The sequence below is a fragment of the Plecotus auritus genome (genome assembly GCF_963455305.1).
Source record: "Plecotus auritus genome assembly, chromosome: 2".
Classification (NCBI taxonomy): Eukaryota; Metazoa; Chordata; class Mammalia; order Chiroptera; family Vespertilionidae; genus Plecotus; species Plecotus auritus.
Genome location: NC_137771.1, coordinates 128,888,932 through 128,916,777, shown reverse-complemented (window position 1 = coordinate 128,916,777; position 27,846 = coordinate 128,888,932). Strand labels below are relative to the sequence as shown.

General features: G+C 38.6%; 1 protein-coding gene across 4 annotated transcripts in view; it reads left to right on the top strand.

The window, feature by feature from the left end:
* The first annotated feature begins 217 nt into the window (after window positions 1-217).
* The window catches only part of ROBO1 (roundabout guidance receptor 1), a 1,316,070-nt gene continuing 1,288,441 nt past the window's right edge, over window positions 218-27,846 (top strand). For all 4 annotated transcript variants that reach the window (XM_080657733.1, XM_080657738.1, XM_080657736.1 and 1 more), the window contains exon 1: window positions 218-477. The gene's annotated coding sequence lies outside the window, so the exon portion shown is untranslated. The remainder of the gene's footprint in view (window positions 478-27,846) is intronic.

Below are 27,846 nucleotides of genomic sequence, written 5' to 3'. Positions count from 1 at the left end.
GGAGTTTAAATGTGAGGGTTTTTTCCCCGATTAAACATCGCAGCAGGCATTACAATACCAGAGGTAACGAATCAATTAAATCCATTTTCCCCTCCGCGCCTCCAAAGCTGCGAGCGTAGTGTTGCTGTGTACTTTAGGGCTGAGCAGTAGGACCCAGGGGCCTCCGCTGCCACCAATAGTAGAGCGCACTTGGACCTATTTGCATGCAATGCCTTCTGCTCTGCGCATTAATAGTAATACAGATAACGGGTTTGAAAGAATTCTCTACTGAAGAACGATTGGATTTTTCCAGGGTGCTGATACTGAGAAGAAAAGCGATTTCACTCTCTCCCTCTTTCCCCATTCTGACATTTGTAAGTGTCAGACCGCTTTTGCCTGGTTTAAACTCGGGAAGGTCTCCGGAGGTGCACAGCAAAGTTGGAGGGCTGTGCCTGCACCACGAAGCCGCTAGATTCCTGGAAACAGTCTTAAGGAAGGGTAAGTCTCCCAAATTATAGGAAAGGAAGTGAGAGCCAGCTTTAGAATTGTCAAGAGACAGGCTTAGTTGTATAGCGGTGGTGGTTGGGGTGCAGAAATGGGTGCAGAAAGGACTGCAGTTTGTCAGAAATTGCTCCTGGTGCACCGGGTATTTTCATATAGAATCAAAAACCTCCAGGCTAAATAGGAAATCGCAGCCCTATGCTAGGGCAGAATTCAACAAGTTTCCCTGCAGGGTTGCGACGTTTATTTCATTGTAAATTGTGGTGAATGTCTGTTCTGGGTGGGCTGGGCCAATTTCACAAAGAAGTTTAGAAATTTGTGTCTGTGTCCTATGGCTGGGTTAATCTTTTTGGAGGCGGTTACGTGGTGCATTGGGGCTTTCCTGGGATGCACAGAACTGCAGCTTAGGATGCTCGGAGCATCAGCGGCCTGCAGGTTTGCTCTGGGTAACTTTGCCGCGTAATCTCGGTGTCTCTGACCGCACCGGGGTTCATTACCTGGAGTGAGGCGCGGAAACCAGCAGTTGCAAGGCCATTCGCCTCGAAACTTCGATAGCATTCTCCAAGGAGGATGACAATGGGGTTTTGAAAAGAAGCATAACTGGATGCATTTTGGTAAACTCTTGGTGATAGGCAGACAGTGAGGTTTTTGAAGACCCGCGTTTCTATCTTGCAGCTTTTTGCTTGGAAATGTATTGCTGATGTAGAGAAGGTGTAGTGCTGATGTGGAGACAGGCTGGATTTTGAGAGAGAGAGGAGAGAGGGAGAAAAGAGAGAAGACAGATGAGTGAACAAGGCGCGTCTCATATTTTTCACACGCAAAAACCACACGCCTGGACGTGTCAGGAAGTGCTCCAGTTGGTGGCGTTTAGCTGGAAAACGTAATGCAGGGGGGTCCAGGCGCCTCTGCATTGCCGGTGAAGCGCCTTGACCTTTTGGGGTTTCTTCTTGCTCCTTCTCTCTGCCCCCTCTTCTCTCCTTCATCTCGCCCGGAGCTCAGAGGTTTGTGCCTATGCGGCGGCGCTCGTGGCTCAGCCCCGCAGCGCCCCGCGGACACAATGGGGAGAGGAAGGCAGAGCGGTGCGCTCCGCGTGGCAATCCCATTGCTGCAACCCTGTCGTTGCAGTCAGAGTTGCCGCTCCGCCCCGCTGCGGAGGCCGCCAGACCCCGGCGTCCACGCGCACCGAGATGTCGAAGGGCCTAGCGGAGGACGCGCTCATCTGACCACAGAGGTCCCTGGTCACTTCTCCAGGAGCCACTCCGCTGCAGGCGGACAGGTGGGGTGGGCAGATGGAATGCTGAGACATTCCAAGCCAGCCTCCCGTCAGAGCGCACCCGAAAATCCCTAGGGTGTATTCCAAACGTTCTAGAAGACCCGCACCCCCAAAGGAGAAAGGGTCGAAGGGGAAAGAAGGGAAATACTGATAAGGCTGCAAGAGGAGGAGGTAGCAAGTGATGTGGGCCAATTCTGGTCATCGCCAGGCTTTTCTTGGTTCTTTTAAGTAGGTTGCTTTGAAATGCGATTCCTGGCCCCTCTGCAGCACCGAAGGGGCAGCTTCCAGACCCAGAGCTCACTGGGGACTCCTTCTGTAGATGAAGGAAGGGGACTGCAGGGCAGGGGGCTTCATTTCAGTGTCATTTAATCCTGACCTCAACACCTCCCACCTATTCATGCTCTCACCAGGGAGTGCCCCGACCTTGCAAACTCCTCTGGGTTATCTGTCTGGTTCCTTCAAAGTGCTTTTTATCAGCTGTTTAATTTGGAGGTGGATTACCCACCCGCACTGAGCATGCAGAGGACGGGGCATAGATGCACTTGAGGATGCTGGTTGCTTAAAGGGGATCTTTCAGAGGAAATATACTCCTCTGAGCACCAGGAGAAGACAATATCATTGCATTATTTTCCCAGTTTCTATTTTTCCCCTTCATTATTGGAACGAGGATGTAATACTAAACAGAAAATATTTTGAGAATCCACCTATTTATTAGGAGGCCAACTAGGAGCCTGGCAGCTAGGCTTTCAGGCCCAAACTTAGATGATCCTTAGACCCATTATTTAGAGAGACTCAGTTTGCCACCCCAAGACCTGCATCGCTCCTATATCTTGAGGAGGCACAGGTTGCTCTTTTGAAAGCATTCTGGAAGATGTGCAGCATGTTGATTTTATTAAAGGGGGTTATTAAAAGGTTTACCGTGTTCATGAAACTCCTCCATACCCCAAAGGGGAAAAAAATCAACAGCAGCAACCCAGAACAAATAAATATCCAGTTGGTAAGAGGACTTTGTGTTTTAGGAACCTATCTTCCCCCAATAGGAGGGGAGGGTAAAGCCAAGGAGTATCTGGGAGTGAGGGCATTCACCTCAGAGCATTGCCATAGATTTTGGACTCCTTAGTGTTTCTCATGCATCTCCCTACTCCTTGAGTCTCCCAGTTTAGCTCTGGGTGATCTGAAGAGCTGAGGCACAATGACACAGCTGCAGAAGCCGGGGGCGGGGAGGGGGGGTCTTGCTCCAGCAAACAGCTGTTAATCACATCTTTGCTATATTTTCTCACTTACTTCCTTTTACTTCCCTTCCCTTCCCCTGTCCTTGAACCAGTGTTGCCATCTTTTAGGCTGTATCCTGGGAAGGGGTAGTGATTTCTAGTGATATAGCACTCTGCTGAGTGTGGGAGGAGGGCATAGACTCAGTTGCTGCCTAGGTGTTTTTATAGGTTTACTGCTGACTTTCTCTTAGCCTAACTGCACACAATAAAAAAATATTTTAATATATCCCCAAAGAGAATTATATTGGTATATATGATTGTCTTAGTTTATCTTATAATAGAATAAATTCAAATACAAAATAGCATTGGTCAGAGATGAAAGGGAAGCTGTGCACTTGTTTATAACATTTGGAAACTAGTGTTGTGCTCAGCTGTGAAATCTCACCTTTTGACATCCATATTTACTTGACACATTAGAGGCTGATTTTTTAAATTATTATTATTTTTAATCATCAACTGAGGATATGTTTATTGATTTTTTTAGAGAGAGAGGAAGGGGAGAGAGAGAAAGAAAGAAACATTCATGTGAGGGAGAAACATTGACCGGTTGCCTCCCTATGTCCCTTGCTATAGTCTGAGATCAAAAGAGGGGGTATTGAACCCAAAACCTAGGTATGTGCTCTGACCAGTAATTGAACCTGTGACCTTTTGATTTAGGGGACAAAACTCCAACCAACTGAGCCACACTGACCAGGACAGGAGATATTTTTATTCCACCAAGATTTAATATGTTACTTTCATTAGGAGGCTAAGCAACTCAAGACACTACAAATATATGAATTTTAAAAGAAAAAAGGGCAGTAGAGAAAGCCTTTGGCAGCTTGATGAATGAGCAAGTGCAATGCATCATTTGAAATGTAACTTAAGGTGAGGTTTCCTCCAGTTCACTAGAGAATAAGTGCTTCCTTATTGCTCAGAAAACTCAACTGATAACTCTCTCTCTCTCTTACTCTCTCTCTCTCTCTGAATTCAGAAGCAAAACATAATAGCAGACAGTAGACTACAACTATGACCTGGTCATAAAATCATTTATCTCTCTAAACTTGCTGTTGAAGTGAGTGAATAATATTTGTGTTCATTTATTTATGTTTGCACCTAGGATACATCAGTGCTAAATGGACCAGCCAATTCTCCTAATTCTGAGGAAACAGAGGCCCTAGAAGATGAGCTGACATATCTAAGGCCATATAGGAGAAAACTGTAGACTTAGTGTTAAGCACCTTAACCATAATAGGTATTTCACTCAGTACTTACATTACTATTTTAAAGTAAGGTTTTATTAGATTTCTTTAACATGTGAACCTCAATACACATAGCTATTCAGCAAATGAGGGGAAGATCCATAATTGTTAACAAATTCTTGCTCATGAGAGAATAGGTTGTATGCCATGGGTCTATTTCTTCTTCATATTTAATTAGGAATTTTATTATTTTTAAATTTTTGTTTATATTTTAATCTCCTAAATATATTTTTCTCATTCAAATCATTTTTTGCATTTCCCCAGACCAGTCATTAGTAAATAGTGACTCTCCAACGATGGCATAGTCAGTGAGTATCTGCCTTAGTGAGAAGAGTCTCACTTGTAACCCCCAACCCCAACTGCATCAATATCATCCAGGGGGCCAGAGAAGAGTGGGTGAAACTTAGAGCCTTATTTATTTGTTTTTAAGGTTGCACCAATATTGCAAAGGAGTCTGGGAAGAAGCCATCATGTTATTCTCACACAGAAATTGTATACCTTCATCATCACATTTCTAAGCACCTGGCTTCTCTGATTTAGATGTTTCTCCTCTTTACCTGGCCAAACCCTATTTCTTTGTCTAGAGTGGTTCATGTAACTCCTCCATCACGATATTTCTCTAACTATTCCAACCCTTGTAGTTTTTATACACCTCTGAAATTTCCAATCAATTATAACTTCTACCTCTTAATTTGCTTTTTATTAGGAGGCTATGAGAAGTAAGCTAACATTTCTTGAGGATTCACTCTATATTAAATCATTTTACATAAATTATTTGTCAAATACAATTTTCTACTTGTTAAGCAATATTTATCAAACATTGGCCATTGAACCAAGGAAACCTTTGAATCAACAAAAATTACACTTAAAATACTACTTTCTGACACCACCCCGCCCCATTTAATACATTAGAATATGTGGGGGTGGGTCTCTGACATCCACATTCTACCAAGCACTCCATGTTTAGCCAGCCTCTTGGAAGTTTATCACAACAGTTGCTCCCCAACTCAGCCAGGTCACTATGGAGCTTAATTTGGCATTTTAGCCATTAGCATAATGTCTTAGATTTCATGGAGAGCTATGAGCATGTCTTCCTTGATTATTGTGCCTCAAACAAGGGTTTGATCTCAGACTATAGCAAGTTAAATCATATGATTCATTTTTACTGATGCAATAGAGTTCTGCATCAGAAAGCCACACATGTCAAGAGCAGATGTTGCTAATCACATAAAAAATGGCCTTTAGATTTGAGGTGCTGCTGTACTTGAAGTTTTTAATGACTCTGATTTTTTAAATATTATGACACATTTATTTGACAAAGACAAAGAAATTAGTGAAATAAGTGCTTGTAAATTACTACCTAGATTAAGTAAGAACACATTAAACAAAATTGAAGCCCTCTGTGTATTCTTGCAGATTGCATCTCCCTCCAAGAGGTAAACAATATTATAAATTTGCCATTATGATTCCCATCCATTTTCTGCTGATTTTACCATGTATATGTACACCCTCAATCATATATAGCATTGTTAGTAAATATACTATTCATATAAATTGTAACATATTATGTGGATTCTTGGGAATATTGTTTTTTGTGATTTATTCAAGCTGATGCAGGAAGATTTACTTGCATTTCTTTTCATTGCTATATAGTATTCCATTGTATAAATCTACTACAATTTATTTTTCCCTGTCTCATTAATAAGCATTTCCAGCCGAAACTGGTTTGGCTCAGTGGATAGAGCGTCGGCCTGCGGACTGAAAGGTCCCGGGTTCGATTCCGGTCAAGGGCATGTACATTGGTTGTGGGCACATCCCCAGTGGGGGGGTGTGCAGGAGGCAGCTGATCGATGTTTCTCTCTCATCGATGTTTCTAGCTCTCTATCCCTCTCCCTTCCTCTCTGTGAAATATCAATAAAATATATTTTTTTAAAAAAATAAGCATTTCCAGTTTCTTCTTATAAAACTGTAGCAATGATTTTTTGTATGTATATCACTGTGCACATATCCAATACTGTTTTAGAGACATGTCTAGGAGTGAATTGATTGATTATGTGAAGCTTATTTCTTTCTGTTTTTTTAGACACTATCTAAATTCCATACATTGCTTGTAGCATTTATAGTGTCCAAGCACATTTGTGAGAACTACCATTCTACCTATCCTTGTCAACATTGAATATTGGCACATTTCTTTGTTTACCAATTGAATGGTTTTAATTTGTCTTTTCTGGTTATATGTATCGTGAGCAGCCATTCATTGAGAATTTAAGTTTCCTCTACTGTGAATTGCTTAAACATATATTTTACTTTTTTTCCCTACTAAGACATTTTCCTTTTTGTTATAGACTTCCTTTATAGATTCTAATTCATTTTTGGTATGTGCATTGCAAATATTTTTTCTGTAGGCTGTATCTTTTATCTCTTTTTTAAAAACAATGTCTTTTAACTTAAAAATTATATTGTGTTTCATTAAAAGTAATACAACTTTTTCATTATGGCTTCTCCTTTTTTACATCTTGTTTTAGAAACCATTTCCATTTCCTACGATAATGTCATAAAATATCCTCATATATTTTCCCTAAGAGTTTTAAAAATTTAGTTCATATAATTAGGTCTTAGATCTATCTGGAATTGATTTTAGTGTTCTTATGCTGAGAAATATTACTGTTAAATATAAATGATCCACATATGGGTGGGTTGCTTTTTTTCCCCTATAAGAATACTTGGCACCGGTCCTCATTTGAGACATGATTTTCTGGTCATTGTGTGCCAGGTTGTTATGTGGACCATAATCTCATTGAACTGTCACAATGGTAATGAACTAGAGTGAAAGCATCAATTAAGATTTCAACCTAAATAGGTTTATATTTAACCAGAATTAAAGACCAATGCTTTTTATGACAAACTATAATCTCTTTAAATGATATGTGATTGTTCATGTGTAATGAGTCCTTAGCTATGCCTAGCACCATTTACTTCAGTTTTAGTTCTTCATAGAGAATATTAATGAACTAGAGTCCTGGTGCACGAATTTGTGCACCAGTGGGGTCCCTCGGCCTGGCCTGCGGGATCAGGCTGAAACTGGCTCTCCAGCATCCCTTGAGGGGTCACAGATTGCAAGAGAGTGCAGGCCAGGCTGAGGAACCCCACTGGTGCATGATCGGGGCCAGGGAGGGATGCGGGTGGTTGGACAGCTGGGGAGGGACCGTGGGAGGGCTTCAGGGCATATCTGGCCCTTTCTGCTCAGTCCCTATCAGCCAGACTCTAGCAGCAAGCTAACCTACTAGTCAAAGCATTTGCCCCCTGGTGGTAAGTGCACATCATAGAGAGAGGTTGAGTGGCCTTAGCATATCATTAGCATATTATGCTTTGATTGTTTGAACAGATGACCAGACACTTAGCATATTAGGTTTTTGTTATATAGGATATCCCAAAGACACACATACTTTCTTTTAATAGGTCTTTGGAAGGGTAAACCTTAAAAATGAACTTCAATAGATCAAAGGAAGAATCATGACTCACTCTAGGAGTGAAGCATGATCGACCACTTGACAGGTGAATTGTAACCCTTAGGTGGAACAACATTTCAGCATAACAGCCAACAGCTTCTGATCAATGTACAACCCTTGAGTAAGCACTCTAAAATATTAATCTAATCACAGAAAGGTGGAAAAGGAAATTGTGCAATGCCCTGTACATATTATATTAAACTTTACCCTGGAATGAAGATCTAGGAGGTTTGTAAAAATAACTTCACCTGCTTGCCTACAGTTATAAACAATTTCTGAAAGAATTTTCTTTTTATTTCATATGAACAACAAAATACCAAACAGCCGTGGTGTGTGCTAAAGCACGTTTTGAGTTATTTAAATCAGGTATTAATATAAAAGAGTTTAAGGATAGCCTACTTTAACCAATGAAATAATTTTATATTTATAACCTTCCCTGAAAAAAGGTAAACATTTTTAAAAAGACTCTACACAAATGCAAATTACACCCAGGTCATTAATTACTATTCCTTTCAATTAATGCTTTTTGTCACAACTCAGGTCAAGGAAAGAGACTGTTTTAGGAAATGAATGAACTCATGGTGTGCCTTTACTTATTCGTATTTTTGTTGCCTTCAAGTCTGAATTCTTCAGCCCACTGCCTTTCATACTCAGATTCTGGACAACTCTTCTAAATTTCTCTCACTTCCCCCTTAGGCACAGTGTTTCTTAGTACACTGCGTACTTCACTATGCCTCAACACACCACTTTGTTTCCAACTCACTGCTTTGCCTTTCTATCTCCCTAAAATATTCTTTCCCGACCCCCCTCTATCTAATGAGGTCATAGCCATCCCTCAAAATCTATCTTAATTGTTACCTCCATTTTGAAGAATTTCTAATTTTTACTTAGGAAACTCATCTCTTTTTCATTTCTGTTTCAGTATGACTTACATATACACTTTATTATAAACAATATTTATGTCACTTATTAACTATATTTTAACTAGGAAAAAGAGGATGAGCAATTTCTCAGTGTATCTATTTAAACCCATACTGTCTAACACTCTAACAACTAGTTGTATCTATCTATCAAGCACTTAAAATGCACCTAGTGTCACAGGGGCACTGAATGTTTAATTATATGTATGTTTAATTATTTTAACTTTCAATTTATTTATTTTTTGACATTTTTATTTTATTATTTTTTTAAATTATAGTTTACCTACATTCAGTTTTATTTTGTATTAAATTCGGGTTTATAGCATAGTGGTTTAACAATCATATACTTAAAAAATATTCTCCCTGATATGTGCAGTAACCAACTGGCACCATACATAGTTGTTACAATATTATGCCTATATCTCCTATTCTTTTACTTTACAACTCCATGACTATTTTGTAACTACCAATCTGTACTTCTCAATCCCTTTTTTTTTAGTACCCCAGTCCCACAATCTCACTCATTTCTTGCAACCATCAGTTTGTTGTCTTTAAGAATTTGCTTTCTTATTCCATGTGAACAACAAATGTTTTGAGTTATTTAAGAATAGCCTAGTTCAGTAGTCGGCAAACTCATTAGTCAACAGAGCGACCTCGGCTCGCTAGCCGCATGTGGCTTGCGAGCAGCAGTTTGCCGACCACTGGCCTAGTTTAACCAGTGAAACAATTTTATATCTATAATAATAAAAGCGTAATATGCTAATTAGACCAGGCATCCTTCCGGATGAAACCGGGGCTGCGAGGGAAGCTCGGGTCCCAGGTGTCTGCCAGCAGCCGGAGAGAAGCACGGGTCCCAGGTACCAGAGGGACCTGAAAACAATGTCATCTGAAAACAATGACAGTTTGACGCCCTCCCTTCCAATTTGGATGTCTTCTTTTTCTTTTTCCTATTTTTATTGGTGTGGCCACTACTATGTTGAATAAGAGTGATGAAAGTAAAAGTGGACATCCCTGTCTTGTTTCTTATCTTAAGAGAAATGCTTTTAATATTTTGTCATTGAGTATGCTGTTAACTGTGGGTTTGTCATATATGGCCTTTATTATGTCAAAATATATTTCCTTTATTCCCACTTTCCTGTGAATTTTTATTATAAATGGGTGCTGGGTTTTGTTAAAATATTTTTCTGCACCTATTGATATGTTCATATGATTTTTATTTTTCTATTTTTAAATTTGTTATATCATAATAATTGACTTGAAAATATTGTACCAATCATACATCCTAGGAATAAATACCATTTATCATGGTGTTTGATTTTTTTAATGTATTGCTGGATCCGATTTATAAAATTTTATTGAGGTGTTTTTTTTAAATTTATGCTCATCAGGGATATTGGCCTATAATTTTATTTTTATAGTGTTTTTATCTGGTTTTACAATTAGGGTGATACTGGACTCACATACTTAGCATGGGCATCTTCTCTCCTCTTGAATGTTTTGTAATAGTTTGAGAAGGATAGGTGTTAGTTATTTTTTGAATGTTTGGTAAAATTCACAGGTGTGAAAAATCCTGGTCCAGGACTTTTGTTTGTTGGAGTTTTATTTTTATTTTATTTATTTGTCCAATATGTTTTTATTGACTTTAAAGAAAGGGAGGAAGAGAGGGAATAGAGAGATCAATAGAAACTGATAAACATTTATCAGTTGCCTTCTGCACACCTGCTAATGGGATCAAACCCACAACCCAGGCATGTGCCCCGACCAGGAATCTAACCAGTGACCTTCTGGTTCATCTGGGCTGTTGGATTACTGCTTCAGTTTCATTAGCTGTAATTGGTCTGTACAGATTTTCTGTTTTTTGTTGCTTTTTTTGTGTGTTTATTTTTGGTTCAGTTTTGGGAGTTGTATGTTTCTAGCAACATATCCACTTTTTTCCAGATTGTACCAAACGTCCCCTAAGCTAATTTTTTAGCATATAGCTTTTCATAATATTTTCTTATAATCCTTTGTATTTCTGTGATGTCAGTTGTTACTTCTCTTTCATTTCTGATTTTACTTACATGGGTCTTTTTTTTTGTTTTCTTAATGAGTCTCTTTAAGGTTTATCAATCTTATTTACTTTTTCAAAGAATCAGCTCTTGTTTTTTTTTAGACTTTTTTGTTTATTTTTGCTTCAGTATGTATAATTTCATTTCTTCTACTCACTTTGGGATTGTTAGTTGTTCTTTTTTTCTATTTTTTTTTAAATAGTAAGGTTACATTGTTTATATGTGATTTCTTCTATTTTTTTGATTCTGTAATCCTATTAATTTCCCTTTTATGACAGCTTTTGATGTTTCCCATAGATTTTTGGCTGTTGTTTTCTCATTTTCATATGTTTCAAGGTATATTTTGATTTCTTCCTTGATCTCATTGTCAAACCATTTAGCATTTATTAACATGTAATTTAACCTCCATGTGTTTGTGTGTTTTTCAATTATTTTCTTATTATTGATACCTCGTTTCATACCATTATGGTCAAAGAAGATGCTTGATATGATTTCAATATTTTAAAATTTATTTATTGTTCTGTTTCCTAACATGTGGTCCATCCTAGAAAATCTTCCATCTGCATTTGAAAAAAAAAAAAAAGTATATTGTGCTGCTTCAGGGTGAAATTAAATATTAAATTAAATAATTAAAATATCAATTAGATTCATCTGATCTAGTTTGTGTTTTAAGGCCTTTTTGATTTACTGTTGGTCATTTTTAGTTTACTCTCAATCTCTTTATGTTTATCAATATTTGTTTTATTTTTAAGTTCTTCTATTTTGTGTGCATAAATGTTTACAAGGGTTATAGCCTCTTGTTGCATTGCTCCCTTTATCATTATGTAGTGTCCTTTGTCTTTTTTCATAGCTTTTGTTTGAATGTCTATTTTCCCAGATATAAGTATTGCTACCCCAGCTTGAAACATCATTCCCATCTTTTAATTTTAGTGTTTGTATCTTTCATTCTGTGGTGGATCTCTTGTAGACAACATATAATATGGTCTTGTTTTCTGATCCATTCACCTACTCTATGTCTTTTTATTAGAGCATTTAAGCCATTAACACTTAAAGTGATTATTTATTGCCATTTTATTCTTTATAACAAATTTATCTCTTTTTTTCTTCTTATAGAAAACCCTTTAACGTTTCTTGTAAAACTGATTTGGTGGTAACAAACTCCTTTAGCTTTTTCTTGTCTGGAAAACTCTTAATTTCTCCTTTCATTTTAAATTGGTTAGTAGTCTTGGTTGTAGGTCTTTTCTTTTCATTACTTTGAATAGTTTGTGCTAATCTCTTCTGGCCTAAAATTTCTTCTGTTGGGAAATCTGCTAACAGTCTTATGAGAGCTCCCTTGTAACTCACTATCTTTTTCTGCTTTTAAGATCCTCTTTCTCCTTAAACTTGAACATTTTTATTATGATGTTGGTGTGGGGGCCTCTTTGTGTTCATCTTGTTTGATACTCTGCACTTCCTGAACTTAGATGTATTTTTTCTTCATCAGGTTAGGGAACTTTTTAGTCATTATTTTCTTAAATAAATTCTCATTCCCTATTTCTCTCTCTCTCTTCTCCTTCTGGTAGCCCTATCATATGGATGTTGTTATGTTTCATATTGTACCAAAAGGTCCCCTAAACTATCCTGATTTTTAAAAACATTTTTTATTTATGTTAATTTGTTTTATTCTGCTACCTTGTCTTCCAAATCCCTGATTTGATTTACTTCATCTAATCTGTTGTTTGTTCCTTCTAATTTAATCTTCATTTTAGATATTATATTCTTCACTTCTGACTGGTTTTTTTCATGGTGTTTATGTCCTTTTTTATGCTTACTATCATTTAAATTCTTGCTAAGTTCATCATTCTTCTGCTAAGTTCCTTGAACATTCTTTTAACCATTGTTTTGAACTCTTATTTCATAGATTGCTTGCCTCCATTTCATTTAGTTCTTTTTCTGGAGATTTAGCATGTTCTTTTGCTTGGGACATTTTTTTGTCTTCCCATTTTGGCTGCCTCTCTGTTTTTGTTTCTGTTATTATTTTTTAATTTATTTTATTTTTTTCTTTATTGATTAAGGTCTTACATATGTATTGTGTCCTTACCCCCCCCCCCCCCATTGCCTCCCGACTCCTCCCCTCATGCCCTCACGCACCTGGTGTCTGTGTCCATTCGTTAGGATTATATGCATCCATACAGGTTCTTTGGTTGATCTCTCCCCCTTACCCCCACCCTTCCCTACCTTCCCTCTGAGGTTTGATGGTTTGATCAGTGCTTCTCTGTCTCTGGATCTGTTTTTGTTCATTAGTTTATGTTGTTCATTATATCCCACAAATGAGTGAGATCATGTGATATTTATCTTTCTCTGACTGGCTTATTACACTTAGCATAATGCTCTCCAGTTCCATCCATGCTGTTGCAAATGATAAGAATTCCTTCTTTTTTACTGCAGCATAGTATTCCATTATGTAGATGTACCACATTTTTTTAGTCCACTCATCTGCTGATGAACACTTAAGCTGTTTCTAAATCTTAGCTATCATAAATTGTGCTGCTATGAACTAGGAGTGCATATATTCTTTCTGATTGGTGTTTCTAGTTTCTTGGGATATATTCCTAGAAGTGAGATCACTGGGTCAAATGGGAGCTCCGTTTTTAGTTTTTTGAGGAAACTCTATACTGTTCTCCACAGTGGCTGCACCAGTCTGCATTCCCACCAGCAGTGCACGAGGGTTCCTTTTTCCCTGCATCCTCCCAGCACTTGTCATTTGTTGATTTGTTGATGATAGCCATTCTGATAGGTGTGAGATGGTACCGCATTGTTGTTTTGATTTGCATATCTCAGATAATTAGTGACTTTGAGCATGTTTTCATATGTCTGTTGGCTTTCCTTATGTCCTCCTTCGAAAAGTATCTATTTAGGTCTGTTGCCCATTTTTTGATTGGGTTGTTTATTTTCCTTTTGTTAAGTTGTATGAGTTCCCTGTAAATGTTGAGATTAAACCCTTATTGGTGATAACATTGGCAAATACTGTATGTCTCCCATGCAGTGGGCTTTCTTGTTGTTTTGTTGATGGTTTCTTTTGCTGTGCAGCTTTTTATTTTGATGTAGTCCCATTTGTTTATTTTCTCTTTAGTTTCCATTGCCCTAGGAGCTGTATCTCAGGTGATATATTGCTTTGGCATATATCTTAGATTTTGCTGCCTGTGGATTCCTCTAATATTTTTATGGTTTCCTGTCTTATGTTTAAGTCCTTTATCCACTTTGAATTTATTTTTTGTTTATGCTGTAAGTTGGTGGTCTAATTTTATTTTTTTTTTGCATATATCTGTCCAATTTTCCCAACATCACATTAAAGATACTGTCTTGACTTCATTGTATGTTCTTGCCTCCTTTGTCAAATATTAATTGAGCATAATGGCTTGGTTTGATTTCTAGGTTCTCTATTCTATTCCATTGGTCTATATGTCTGTTCTTGTGCCAGTACCAGGCAGTTTTGCGAACAATGGCTTTGTAATACAGCTTGATATCTGTTTATTAAGTAAATCTGCTATGTTTCCCAGTCTTGGAAGGATAGCCTATGTAGTAGGTGTCTCTTCGAACCCAGTGGCGCTGTCTTCTAGATCACCTGAGCTGGGTGCTCCAGGAATGTCCCTTTTGTTGGTTATGTGAGCCCTCCTGTTGTAATTGAGTCTTTATTGTTGTTGACTCAACTGTGCATAGGGTTGACCTTCATCTGGCTAGCTGAGGATCAACCCCAACCACAGTGTATGAGGTACTTTGCTGGTGCTGACCACATGAACTGGAATTTGTCTCAACAGGGTCTGGTGCTTGCTGAGATCTCCCTTTGGATGTACCACTTGTAGAGCTAATTGGATCTTGCTCTGATGTCTGAAGCTTGCCACTGGGTACCTAGTGTAGTCCAGGGTGAGTGGGTTCAAACATGATTTTGTGTGTTGCCCTTTAAGAGGGTGTCGGGATTTCTGGCAGATTCCATCTCACTGTGGCAGTCAGAATACTCCCTGATTTTCACAGCGAGATGTTATGTAGGCACCTTTTCCCAGCTCTGGAGCTCTGGCTGGGTAGTTGGTGTTGGTTAAGACAGCTGAGATATCCCTCCATATTCTCAGCAGCTGTCATACATGACTGCAGGGCCAGCCCTTTTCATGTTTCTGACCTTTCTATCAGTCTCCATGTAGCTTTTTCTGTAAGTCCTTGGTTATAAGACTTCTATTAAGCTAGTCTTCAGTTGGTTATTCAGGTTGATTGTTCTATATTTTAATTGTAATTTCAGGTTGATTCTGGGAGGAAGTGAGTATAACTTCCATTTACTCCACCACCATCTTGGATCCGCAACCTTTAATTTTCAGTTTAAATAGTCTCATTTCATGCAGTCAATAGCCATATGTATTTTGTGGCTAATGTACTGGACACTGCAGGTATAGAATGCTTCCATTATCACCAAAACTTCTATTGAACAGAGTTGGGAAGAATAAACTCACAGTAAAATTTGGGATGAATGAGTAAATGAGATATTGATAACATCTGATTTTTAATAGATAGCTGCTATTGAATTGGATTATACTGATAGTCATGTTGGTGAACATAATTGACAACTTTACAGATTTTAGCATTTCATGGAAAGAGTTAATGTCAGCCTGAACAAGGAGATAATGATAATTTGAAGCACCAAATAAGTAAAAAAGAGAGTTAAAGTTTATTTTTGGTAAGTTCCTTAGATATTTAACCCAACTTGTTTACTTGAGCTGGCAATAGAGTAAACATCATCTTTTAAGACACAGGCATAAAAGAAATAAGATTGAATCAGTGGTAGTAATTCCATTCCTTTAGATTTGGATTCCTTCACATAAGGACATAAATTACTTACTCTTTCCCAAATATCAAATTTAATTTTACATTAATACCCATGAGAAATGAGTATTACAATAAAAAGAATGAAAATACTTAGTGTGTCAACAATGGTGTGAAAAAATTGGAACTGTTGTTTGATGATGAGAATGTAAAGTGTTGCAGTCTCTGTGCAAAATAGTATGGTGATTTCTCAAAAAAGAAATAGAATTACTTTATAATCCAGAAATTCCACATCTAGGTTTAGATAAAAAAAAAGAATCGAAAGCAGCAATTACAATAGATATTTTTATTTATTTTTTTATTTTTTTTAAATATATTTTATTGATTTTCTACAGAGAGGAAGGAAGAGGGATAGAGAGTTAGAAACATCGATGAGAGAGAAACATCGATCAGCTGCCTCTTGCACACCTCCTACTGAGGATGTGCCCGCAACCAAGTTACGTACCCTTCACCGGAATCGAACCTGGGACCTTTCAGTCAGCAGGCTGACACTCTATCCACTGAGCCAAACCGGTCTTGGCTACAATAGATATTTTTAGTCTCATGTCCATAGCATTATTCACAATTGTCAACCACTTGAAACAACCCAAATTTCCATCAATGGATAATAGATTAATAATGTGATATCTATACTAATAAAAGGGTAACATGCTAATTAGGGCAGACGTCTTCTGGATGTCCATCCAGACGTATATCTGGACAAAGCCCTAGCGGCTGGCAGTGGCAGCAGCAGCAGGGTGATGGGGGCAGCTCCTTTTCCTGATCAGGTCTGTAGTCTCCAGCAGAGGGAGGCAAGACTGCGACTTAGGCCCGCTCCCTGTGGGACATCCCCTGAGGGCTCCTGGACTGTGAGAGTGGGTAGGCCGGGCTGAGGGAACCGCCACCCCAGTGCGCGGATTTTCGTGCACCGATTTTCGTGCACCAGGCCTCTAGTGTATCTATAAAAGAAATGGAATTTTTTTTTTTAAATATATATTTTATTGATTTTTACAGAGAGGAAGGGAGAGGGATAGAGAGTTAGAAACATCGATGAGAGAGAAACATCGATCAGCTGCCTCCTGCACACCCCCCACAGGGGATGTGCCCGCAACCAAGGTACATGCCCCTGACCGGAATCGAACCCGGGACCCTTCAGTCCACAGGCCGACGCTCTATCCACTGAGCCAAACCAGTTTCGGCAAGAAATGAATTTTGATATGTGCAACAACACAGATGAATCTTGAAAACATTATATTAAGTGACATAAATCAAACAAAAAGACAAACTGTATAATTTCACTTACATGAGGTACCTAGAATAGTGAAATTCATAGACAGTAAGTAGAATGGTGATTATGGGGGAAAGGGAGCTATTGCTTAATGAGTATTGATTTTCAGTTTGGGATGATGAAAAAGTTCTGGAAATGGATAGTAGTGATAGCTGCTTAACAATGTGAATGTACTTAATCCTAATGAATTGTATACTTTAAATAGGTTAAATGATAAATTTTATGCATTTTACCACATTAAAACGTACTTTGACAAACATTTATTAAATCTATTTTTGATGAGTCATGCTCATCCCTTAGAAAAATACTTATTTTTCTAATGTGGCCACTCAATGCTCTTAAAATGTTAATTTTAAACATAGCATCATATAATAGCCTCTCTGCCTATCAATATTAAGAAAAGGGCAATAATCGAGAAGACAATTTATGGGAAATGAACACACATACAAAGCATATGATCTATGGGGTATACTCTGCTAAATAAGCACATTTAATAGAGAAAACCAAAACAAACATTAATGAGTATCTTGCTTCTGGATACACAACTGGTGAGGTATGCTGGAATGAAATGATTGCATGACTGGATACAGTGAAGTAGATGTGAAATCCCAGGAGGACTTCGTGTTGGGGCTGGTACAGTGACTGACAAGGTACAGGTCTTAGCCACCTGCATATGCAAACTGCCAGATCAAAGAATAATATGATCAAAAAGGATTACTCCAGTGACATGAATGTATGTGGGTATGATGAATTGCAGATTAAGAAGCATCTGCTCCTTTGCTGACTCTTTGGGTGGCAGGATGTATACAAGGAAGGGTTTTGTTGTGGTGATGGTGAGAACACTGATTTCTCTTGGTGCTGGAAATAAATAAGCAAAAATCCCATCCTCCCTTTTTACATTTTCTTTCATAGTTGTAATGATTTAACTTCTGAATCAATATTGCTTTAAGCCATTCTCCTATTCCATTACCATTACATTTTCTAGGTAGGTACAATTTGGTATTTTATGGCTAACTTTTCATGGATAATAATCTATCAAATTTAAAAAGTGCCCCAAAATGTACTGCTCTTTGTACATTACACAGAGTTAAGGCTGTTCCTGTACCATGCAAAGGGTATGAGCTGTGAATTGTATTTTTCCAGCAGGATAATATATTGGGTTGTCTTGGTCATTCTCTTTCACCTGATGTTGGTGGCAGGAGATTTTTCATTGAATTAAAGTCAGTGTAATAAGCTTAAGAGTGTGGAAAGAAGACCCTAATTTTATTAGTTTATTAAAAATATTTCAACTAGACAAATTAATCATTTTCATTCTGAACATTGTGAAATTATTTGGAGGTATGAAAAACAATTATTGAAATGGTATGAGAGAATGAGAACTTGGGCAGAGGTAGAAGAAAATATTATGAGATAATTTGCTTGTTTTTACTTTTTTCTGGAGCTATAGCTATATCTAATATACTAGTGAAAATATTCTTTACCTTAGTTGCAACTGCTAGAGTAGCAAAAGAATGTTTGTTTGTTTGTTTTCAGCAAACTGTGAAGCTTTGCCTATCCTCTGTAATCCAGGCACTTTATTTATTTATTTTTTTACTTACTTATTTTTATTGAGCTATTACTAACATATAAATAACATTGTGTAAGTTTAAGGTGTACAAAGTGTTGATTTGAAGCATTTATATGGTACAGAATGGTTACAACCATAGCATTAATTTCAAGTGTATAATTCTGTATCATTAATTATAATCACTTCTAGAGGCCTGGTGCATGAGATTCTTGCACTCGAGGGTCCCTCAGCCTGGCCTGTGCCCTCTCCGCCCTCTCCGCAGTCCAGGAGCCCTTGGGGGATGTCCGACTGCAGTGGAGGTGGGAGAGGCTCCCGCTACTGCCGCTGCCTCACCAACTGTGAGCCTGGCTTCTGGCTGCGTGGCGCTCCCCCTGTGGAAGTGCACTCCCTCTGTGGGAGTGCACTGACCACCAGGGGTCTGACCCCTGGTGGTCAGTGCACCTCATAGCGACCTGTTGCTCTGCCATTTTGTCGAATTGCATATTAGGGTTTTATTATATAGGATGCTGTACATTAGATCCCCACCTTTATTTTATCTTTTTGTCTTTCATTTTCATTTATTCTCTATTAATTTTCTTTACTCTTCCTGGGAGGACGAAGAATGTAAGAGAACATAAAGAAGACATGAAGTTGTGTGCCATTGAGATGCTTCTGTGCTCACACGACCTTTAGTTCCTGTAACTTTTCCTTGATTTACTGTGACATTCCATTGCTTACTCTCCCAGAATGAGAATAGTTTCTGATTTGAATAAGTCACAGTTCACTTCGTCAGATATGTATTAAATACCAATCTCTCTATAAGGGAGTGCTAGACACTGAAAGCATGAAAGTGAATGTAAGTGATCTCCATCCTCCGGAAATTCACTATAGTACAATATAGAATGTCTCTGACCCCACAGCATTAGTGGAGCTCTCTCTCTCTGTTTCCCTCTCCACTTCTAGAATGATGAGTAACACCTCACACACTCCTGTCTCACAAAAATCAAAAATCAATATTTCTTCTATTCTGAGACGACCATTCTCATTGCAGCCATAGCTAAATTTTCCTCTTTTATATAAATATCTTCAAACTTTTCATTAAATGGCTCCTTTCCTTATTTTTTAAAATTATTTCTACTCCAGGAAAAAAAGTTCTTCAAAGTTTCCACAGTCCTTCTTTCTCCTCAAGTATCAACTTGAATGATCACTACCCCCTCCCCATTAAAAATTAAACTTAAACATTTTGTACATTGGTAGATTCATATAACCCTAATATGATCAAATTTAGACCCTATAGATTTAGAATTTGTTAATCAATAGCCATGATTCAGACTTGATCCTACTTCAAACATTTGTGACATTTGAAATTTATCTAATAAATTCCAAGACACCATTCCCCTCTAGATCTTTCCCAAACATTTGACCTTTCCACTTTCTCATTTGATGTCTTCTCATCTACCAGTCTCTTAAGTGTTTTGTATTCCCCAGATTCTGTCCATAGTCTTTCTCTTCATATTCTTTGTATTTTTCCTTTGTGATCTCCTTTCCTCTGACTTCAACCTTTATTTAATGAAGAATAAGATGATGTGGTATTAACAAAAATAACTGATGATATTTATAAATGATAATATTAGTATATGCTCATTTATAGAAGCACATTTATACTTTTTTTTTTTCTGCACACAACCCTACAAATCAGTGAGTAGACACTGTCTTGCCAATAAAGACTTTGTAGCCTTCATGTGCAGGGTTTCGTGGCTAACTGGCATAGCTTCCATTCAAACACTGTTCTGTTTGAGTTCAGAATCCAGGCTCCTACCATTAAAAGACCTCATGCAAATATGATGGTGAAGGTTCTTCACTTGGCTGCATATTAAAATCACATGTTTTGTTTTGTTCTATCCCTGTGTCAGCCTGCGCCCCAAATCACTTAAGTCAGAATGTGTGGTAATGTGAACAGGCTTTGATGTGTGCTTTTTATTTATTTTTTAAAATATATTTTATTGATTTTTTACAGGGAGGAAGGGAGAGGGATAGAGAGTTAGAAACATCGATGAGAGAGAAACATCAATCAGCTGCCTCTTGCACACTCCCCATTGGGTATGTACCCACAACCAAGGTACATGCCCTTGACCGGAATTGAACCTGGGACCCTTGAGTCCGCAGGCCGATGCACTATCCACTGAGCAAAACTGGTTAGGGCAGATGTGTGCTTTTTAATTGTTTTAGATGATTCTACTTAACAGCAAGATGAGAACTACTGCTCTATAGTAAATATTTTGATGATACTCAAGTATATTTCTCTAGCAAAGACACCTCTCCTCAACTTTACACATACATTATCCAGGGTTCATCTCTTCATTTGTCTGTTCTCACTCACACCCACCATAGGGATTCTCATGTTCCAAAATTAACTCTTCATTATTTGATCATCACTTAAAGAGTTGCTTCCTAGGTCCTGAATATTATTCAGTTACTAGAGGCCCGGTGCATGAAATTCATGCAGGGGGTGGGGGGGTGTCCCTCAGCCCAGCCTGCACCCTCTCCAATCTGGGACCCCTTGAGGGATGTCCGACTGCCCGTTTAGGCCTGATCCAGGTAGGATCGGGCCTAAATAGGCAGTCGGACATCCCTCTCACAATCCAGGACTGCTGGCTCCCAACTGCTCGCCTGCCTGCCTTCCTGATTGCCCCTAATCGCTTCTGCCTGCCAGACTGATCACCCCCTAACCACTCCCCTGCCAACTTGATTGATGCCTAACAGCTCCCCTGCCAGCCTTTTTGCCCCAAACTGCCCTCCCCTGCAGGCCTGGTCACTCCTAACTGCCTTCCCCTGCAGGCCTGGTCACCACTAACTGCCCTCCCCTGCAGGCCTGGTCCCTCCCAACTGCTCTCCCCTACAGGCCTGGGTCCCCCCACAATTGCCTTTCCCTGCAGGCCTGGTCGCCCCCAACTTCCCTCCTCTGCCAGCCTGGTCACCCCTAACTGCCCTCCCCTGCAGGCTTGATTGTCCCCAACTGCCCTCCCTTGCAGGCCTGGTCCCTCCCAACTGCCCTCCCCTGCTGGCCTGATTGCCCACAACTGCCCTCCCTTGCAGACCTGATCCCTCCCAACTACCCTCCCCTGTTGGCCATCTTGTGGTGACCATCTTGTGTCCACATGGGGTCAGTCATCTTGTGTCCACATGGGGGCAGCCATCTTGTGTGTTGCAGTGATGGTCAATTTGCATATTATCCTTTTTTTTTTGGATAAGAGGATTAGATAGGGGCCGGCTGGTTTGCCCTGAAGGGTGTCCCGGATCAGGGTGGGGATTCCCTTGGGGCATGGGGCAGCTTGGGAGAGGTACCTGTGATGGTTTGCAGGCCAGCCACGCCCCCCCTGTCCCCCCCCGGCAACCCAAGCGGAGGAGGCCCTAGTATCTGGGATTTATTTATCTCCCATAATTGAAACTTTGTAGCCTTGAGCGGAGCTAAGTCTCCTGCTTGCTCCATGGCCGCAGCCATTTTTGTTGGGATTTATTTATCTTCTATAATTGAAACTTGGTAGCTTTAAGCAGAGGCCAAGGCAAGCCAGGGCTGTGAAAACTTGGCTTCCTCCATTGCTGGGGCAACTCAAGCCTCCTGCTCTCTCCAGTTCCATGGCTGCCGCCATTTTTTTAAAAAAATATATTTTATTGATTTTTTGCAGAGAGGAAGGGAGAGGGACAGAAAGTTAGAAACATCGATGAGAGAGAGACATTGATCAGCTGCCTCCTGCACACCCCCCACTGGGGATGTGCCCGCAACCAAGGTACATGCCCCTGACCGGAATCGAACCTGGGACCCTTCAGTCCACAGGCCGACGCTCTATCCACTGAGCCAAACCGGTTAGAGCTGCCACCATTTTTGTTGGGATTTATTTATTTTCTATAATTAAAACTTTGTAGCCTTAAGCAGAGGCTAAGGCAGGCCTGGGCAGGCAGAAAGCTTGGCTTCCTCCATTGCCAGGGAAACCCAAGCCTTCTGCTCTCTCCGTGGCCATAGCTATCTTGGGTTGGGTTAATTTGCATAACTGCTCCTGATTGGCTGGTGGGCGTGACTTGTGGGTGTAGCTGAGGTTTCGTTAATTTGCATATTACTTTTTCATTAGATAGGATCTTCCCCTGCACCACATACTGTTCAGGTTATTTAAGTGAAACCCATGGAGCAGCCTCTCAATTTGGGATTTCTCTCTCTCTCTTTATATTTGAGATTCTCTAATATTTAAGTTATATCTCAGAAATGTCTTTCCAATATTTTCTCTCCTCTTCATCACCTCTGCAAACCAGCTCCTTTCCTTGTCAGACTCTCCTGTCTCTCATGTGGAATTTTGTAGTAAGCCTCCCTTTCTGTTTTCCATAATTTTTAGTCTCTCCTTGACTTATTTTTTGTTGTTTACTGCTGTCAATGTTACTTTTCTAATATACCAATCAGCTGTGCCACTTTTTTTTTATTATTATTATTACAAACACCTCTCCATTGCCTGCAGAATACAGTCCAAGCAACTTAACATAATTTATGAGACTTTTTACCACCTGGACACACCTCTCTCCCTTACCTAATTTCTATTCCCTTGACTGAAATACATTGAATTGTAGAGCCTTTCCTATGCTTCCATGGCACCTATGCTTTTTTTTTTTTTAAAGAAAAGATTTATCACAATTACCTGATACCTGTTTTTCCTACTAGATTGTCAGCACTGGAGGGGGGATGGGTATCTGTGTTTCAGTGTTTTCCCCATTGCTAGCAGAGTGCTTTGCAAACAGGAGTTATTCAAAAGATGTGTGTTGAATGGATATGTGAAAAGAAGTATTCAGGAACTTCTCATAGCTCTGTCAGTTCCCAAATTTTTCTTTCTTAGTAAAATGACTAAATACTCTTCCTCTCTCTTTTTTGCCTGATAAACTGATATTTTCTGTGATGCATACACATATGAAATATTTCTGTAGTCTACCAGACAGAAATAGCAGCTTTCTCCCTTTTGGTTGTACAATGACTTGTTTCTAAAACAATAATAAAAGGTATATCAAGTAGCAATGTATTGGCTTGTTTTTCCTTCTAAACTAATACTGAAGAATTGGAGTTATATATTATTTAAATTTGTTACCTCTGCACATATGGTAGTACCTAGCACACACTGAATACTTAAATTTTGTTTTGAATAGATGCCTGGTTTCATGTATTATTGAGTGTATTCAAGGACCAGTGGTATTCCAGCTTGTTTTAATAGTAAGCTTGTACATCTTTCTTCTGGGGAAAATATACTAGTATGTAATATTATGTAACCACTCATTAATTATTCTATAACTAAGAAAAATTGTTGAATATTTTTATCTGAATAATCAAATTTTCACTGCTTTGTAAGTTCTTGTTCATATAATTTAAGATAAATTTACAAGTTAATTGAAGGGTGACTGCTGTCCTTAAATATTAAAAAACAAAACAAAACTGTCTCACTTCCCTAGTGATGGAGGAATCATTTTTATTCTTTTTTTTTCTAGAATATTCTTACAATTTTATTTATTTATTTATTTATTTTTATTTTTTTTATTAAGGTATTATATGTGTACATATCTTACCATTGTACATATCTTACCATCCCCTACCCCACTCCCATACATGCCCTCACCCCCCAATGTTTTGCATCTGTTGGTTACTCTTATATGCATGCATATAAGTCCTTCAGTTGACCTCTTATTTCCCCCACCTCTCCCTAACCTTACCGCTGTAATTTGACAGTCTGTTTGATGCTTTACTGCCTCTGTATCTATCTTTTTGTTCATCAGTTTATAATGTTTTTCATTATCCCCAAATGAGTGAGATCATGTGGTATTTTTCTTTCATTGACTGGCTTATTTCACTTAGCATAATGTTCTCTAATTCCATCCAGGTGCCTACAAATGGTAGTAATTCCTTCTTTTTTATGGCAGCATAGTATTCCATTGTGTAGATGTACCATAGTTTTCTGATCCAGTCATCTGCTGACGGGCACCTAGGCTGTTTCCAAATCTTAGCTATGGTAAATTGTGCTGCTATGAACATAGGGGTGCATATCATATATCTTTTCTGATTGGTGTTTCTGGTTTATTAGGATATATTCCTAGGAGTGGGATTACTGGGTCAAAAGGGAGTTCCATTTTCAGTTTTTTGAGGTAACTCCATACTGTTCTCCACAGTGGCTGCACCAGTCTGCATTCCCACCAGCAGTGCACGAGTGTTCCTTTTTCTCCGCATCCTCGCCAACACTTGTCGTTTGTTGATTTGTTGATGATAGCCATTCTGACAGGTGTGAGATGGTACTGCATTGTCGTTTTGATTTGCATCTCTCGGATAATTAGTGACTTTGAGCATGTTTTCATGTGTCTCTTGGCCTTCCTTCTGTCTTCTTTCGAAAAGATTCTATTTAGGTCCATTGCCCATTTTTTATTGGATCATTTATCTTCCTTTTATTAAGTTGTATAAGCTTCCTGTAGATGTTGGAAATTAAACCTTTATCAGTGATAACATTTGCAAATATGTTCTCCCATACAGTGGGGTTTCTTGTTGTTTTGTTGATGGTTTCTTTTGCTGTGCAAAAGCTTTTTATTTTGATGTAGTCCCATTTGTTTATTTTCTCTTTGGCTTCCATTGCTCTAGGGGCAGTATCAGTGAAAAAGTTCTTTTGGCATATGTCTGAGATTTTGCTGCCTGTGGATTCCTCTAGTATTTTTATGGTTTCCCGTTTTATATTTAAGTTCTGTATCCATTTTGAGTTTATTTTTGTGTATGGTGTAAGTTGGTGATCTAGTTTCATTTTTTGCATGTATCTGTCCAATTTTCCCAACACCATTTATTGAAGAGACTGTCTTGACTCCATTGTATGCTCATGTCTCCTTTGTCAAATATTAATTGTGCATATTGGTTTGGGTTGATATCTGGATTCTCTATTCTATTCCATTGATCTATATGTCTGTTCTTGTGCCAGTACCAGGCTGTTTTGAGGACAGTGGCTTTGTAATACAGCTTGAAATCTGGTATTGAGATCCCTCCTACTTTATTCTTCTTTCTCAGGATTGCTGTGGCTATTCGGGGTCTTTTTTTATTCCAGATGAATTTTTGGAGAGTTCTTTCTAGGTCTGTGAAATATGCTGTTGGTATTTTAATGGGGAGTGCATTGAATCTATAGATTGCTTTGGGTAGTATGGACATTTTGATGATGTTGATTCTACCAATCCATGAACATGGTATGTTCTTCCATCTGTTTACATCTTCCTCTATCTCTTTTTTCAGTGTCCTGTAGTTTTCCACATATAGGTCTTTTACCTCCTTGGTTAGGTTTATTCCTAAGTATCTTAATTTTTTTTGGAGCGATGGAAAATGGGATTGCTTTTTTAGTCTCTCTTTCTGTAAGTTCACTGTTGGTGTATAGAAATGCCATAGATTTCTTGGCATTAATTTTGTATCCTGCTACATTGCTGAATTCATTTATTAAGTCTGTTAGTTTTTTGATGGAGTCTTTCGGGTTTTTTATGTACAATATCAGCTTTACTTCTTCTTTTCCAATTTGGATGCCTTTTATTTCTTCTTCTTGTCTAATTGCAATGGCTAATACTTCCAGTACTATGTCACACAGGAGTGGTGAGAGTGGGCATCCTTGTCTTGTTCCTGTTCTTAGGGGAAATGGTTTTAGTTTTTGCCCATTGAGTATGATGTTAGCTGTGGGTTTATCATATATAGCTTTTATTATGTTGAGGTATGATCCTTCTATTCCCACCTTGTTGAGAGTTTTTATCAAGAAAGGGTGTTGGATATTGTCAAATGCTTTTTCTGCATCAATTGATATGACTATGTGATTTTTATCTCTCAATTTGTTTATGTGATGTATCACATTTATTGATTTGTGGATATTGTACCATCCTTGCATTCCTGGGATAAACCCTACTTGGTCATGGTGTATGATCTTTCTGATGTACTGCTGGATCCGATTTGCTAGAATTTTGTTGAGGATTTTGGCATCTACATTCATGAGGGATATTGGCCTGTAATTCTCCTTCATTGTGTTGTCTTTATCTGGTTTTGGTATTAGGGTGATGCTGGCTTCATAGAAGGAGCTTGGAAGTGTTCCTTCCTCTTGAATTTTTTGGAATAGTCTGAGGAGGATAGGTTTTAGTTCTTCCTTGAATGTTTGGTAAAACTGTCCTGTGAAGCCATCTGGCCCCGAGCTTTTGTTTGCCGGAAGCTCTTTGATGACTGCTTCAATTTCTTCCATAGTTACTGGCATATTGAGATGTTTAGATTCTTCTTGATTGAGTTTTGGAAGGTTATATTTTTCTAGGAATATGTCCATTTCCTCCAGGTTGTCCAGTTTGTTGGAATAGAGTTGTTTGTAGTATTTTTTAACTATCCTTTGTATTTCGGCGGGATCTGTTGTTATTTCACCTCTTTCATTTCTGATTTTGTTTATTTGGGTCCTCTCTCTTTGCTTCTTGGTGAGCCTGGCTAGAGGTTCATCAATCTTGTTTATCCTTTCAAAGAACTAACTCTTGGTTTTGTTGATCTTTTGTATTGTTTCTTTGGTCTCTATGTCGTGTATCTCCACTCTGATCTTTATTATTTCCTTCCTTCTGCTTACACTGGGCTTTTCTTGTTGCTCTTTTTCTAACTCTTTGAGTTTTTGGGTTAGGTAATTTATTACCATTGTTTCTTGTTTTTTTGCAGTAGGCTTGTAGAGCTATGAACTTTCCTCTCAAGACTGCTTTCGCTGTGTCCCATAGATTTGGATTGTAGTGTTTTCATTGTTGTTTGTTGCCATGATGTTTTTTATTTCTTCTTTGATCTCTCTGGTAACCCAGTCATGGCTTAATAGCATGCTGTTTAGCCTCCATGTGTTTGATTTCTTTGGGTTGTTTTTATTGTAGTTGATTTCCAGTTTTATGCCACTGTGGTCTGAGAAGATGCTTGATATGATTCTATCTTCTTGAATTTGAAGAGACTTTGCCTATGTCCCAACATATGGTCCTATCTTTGAAAATGACCCATGTGCACTTGAGAAGAATGTATATTCTGTGGCTTTGGGGTGAAATGTTCTGAAGATGTCAATTAATTCCATCTGGTCTAGTGAGTCATTTAGGATTGATGTTTCTTTGCTGATTTTTTGTTTAGAGGATTTGTCCAATGGTGATAGTGGGGTATTAAAGTCTCCTACTATGATTGTATTGCTGTCAATCTCTCCCTTGATATCCTCCAGGAGTTTTTTTATGTATTTGGGTGCTCCTGTATTGGGTGCATATATGTTTACCCAGAGTTATTTCTTCTTGTTGGATTGCTCCCTTTAGTATTATGAAGTGGCCTTTCTTATCTCTTGTTATGTCCTTCAGTTTGAGATCTAATTTGTCAGATATAAGTATTGCTACCCCAGCTTTTTTTTCAGTTCCATTTGCCTGGAAAA